This window comes from Mus caroli, chromosome 12, assembly GCF_900094665.2.
Source record: "Mus caroli chromosome 12, CAROLI_EIJ_v1.1, whole genome shotgun sequence".
In the NCBI taxonomy this organism is placed as follows: Eukaryota; Metazoa; Chordata; class Mammalia; order Rodentia; family Muridae; genus Mus; species Mus caroli.
In genome coordinates this window covers 67,614,733-67,617,084 of record NC_034581.1, presented here as the reverse complement: position 1 = coordinate 67,617,084, position 2,352 = coordinate 67,614,733, and positions in this window count along the sequence as shown.

Below are 2,352 nucleotides of genomic sequence, written 5' to 3'. Positions count from 1 at the left end.
AGGCAGAGGCAGAGGCAGAGGCAGAGGCAGAGGCAGAGGCAGATGAATCTCTGAATTCAAGACCAGCCTGGTCTACAAAGTGAGTTCTAGGACAGCCAAGGGTACATGGAGAAACACTATCTTGGAAAAACCAAGAAGGGGGTTTGGGTGGGGAGATTTTTCTAGCTAATCTCTTGTAAAACCCTCAGCATGATTCCTGGAGTGTGGTTCTACGTGAATGTATGTGTGTTTCTGCAGAGTTTGGCATTTCCACCACGGTAACAAAAATAGCTATGATGAACAACTCAAAAGGAGGGAATACTTGTTCCATAGTTTCAGTGGTCTCTGACCTGATCCTAAGGTAAAGCAAAATGTCCTAGTGGGAAGGGGATGGTACAAGAAGCTGCTTCCCTAATGGTGGCAAAGGCAAAAAAAGGGGCAGCGTCCCCCAAACCCCTTCAAACACTCCCACACCAGCCAGCTTTCTTCCATTGGGCCTCATATCCAAAAGGGTTGCCCCCCCCCAGTAGCACCAAAGGCCAGTGAGCAACCCATCAGTACAGGAAACAGTTATGACCATGCAATTTTGGGTTAGGGAAGGGCAGATGCATTTTTCCCCATAGGATAAAGAATGATCCACAGTTAGTGATGATTAGAGTTGGGACAGAAAGTGTGGGCAGAATAATATTATCCTCCAGAGCTGGGAAAGAGTAAAGGAAGAGAAAGGATAGAAGAGTGGATAGGAAAGGAGTGAGAAAGAAGAGATTAATGAGTTTATTTAGTCCTTCTCTGGGGACTGGGGAGGTGCATCAGTGGGTAGGAGTGTTCACTATGCACGCACAAAAGGTTGAACTCAAATTTCCACCACTCATCTAAAAGCTTAAGATGACTATATGTGCCTGTATTCCCTGTGTGTGTGTATGATTGTGTGTGTGTGTGTGTGTGTGTGTGTGTGTGTTAGGGGGCACAGGGACAGAGATAGACAGATCTTGGAATCTCTCCAGCCAACCAGATTAGCCCAAATGGCAAATTTCTGGTTCGCTGAGAAACTCTTTTTTTTTTTTTTTTAGAAAAAAAATTATTCTATTGCATTGGTGTTTTGCCTGAATGTATGTCTGTGTGAAGGAGTCATTCCCTGGAACTGGAGTTACAGATGGTTGTGAGCTGCCATGTGAGTGCTGGGAATTGAAAGTGGGTTCTCTGGAAGAGTATCCAATGCTCTTAATGGCTGAATCATCATCTCTCCAGACTCAAGAAACCATTTCTTTATTTTTTTTTAAAAGATTTATTTATTTATTATATGTAAATACACTGTAGCTGTCTTCAGACACTCCAGAAGAGGGTGTCAGATCTTGTTACGGATGGTTGTGAGCCACCATGTGGTTGCTGGGATTTGAACTCAGGACCTTCAGAAGAGTAGCCAGTGTTCTTAACCTCTGAGCCATTTCTCTAGCCCCCAAGAAACCATTTATTAAAGGAATAAAGTATAGAGTGATAGAGGAAAACATTCAACATCCTCCTCTGACCTCTGCATATGAGCTCATTGGCTCAACAGCCCCCACATACCCACACCCCCACCCTCCCACACCCCCACACCCTCTCACATTCCACCACACACACCCACACATGCACCAATGCACACCCCTCCCCTACCCACCCACACAATCCACCCATGTAAACATACATGCACACACTCTTGCACACCCCCATGCACAACACACACATGCACACACACATGCACACACCTCCCCCACCCCATGCACCCATGTATACATACATGCACATCCCATGTACACACACACATGCACACACATATGCACACATGCCCATGCGCACACATGCCCATGCACACACAATACATGTATATACAAATGCATCCAGACATACATGCACACATACACACACATGCACACACATGCACACACACATGCAGCCAATTGAAAATTTAAAAAAGAATGACTTTTTCTTGTCATCCGCAGTGTTTCGGTTTCAGACAATACATGAGCACTGTGTGTTTGGATGCCATATACTAAAAATGCAGCTTATGGAATAATGGCACAATTTAACGTCAAGGGAGAAATATTGGGCAAAATAAATTATGACAATTTTTTTTTGGTTGGGAAAGAGGGATGGCTCGGCGGGTTAAAGTGCTTGCTTCAGATTCCCAGAGCCTACATAAAGAGTCGGACATGGTAGTACATGTCTGAAATCCCAGCACACCCACGTTGATGTGGAGGTGGAAACTCACTGGCCAGCTAGTCTAACATACACAGTGTAGCAGATAAATAGCAAGAGAAATCCTGCCTCAAAACTATAAAAGGTGAGATCTGACTCCAGGGAGTTGTCTTCTAACCTCCACACATGAACTGTGGT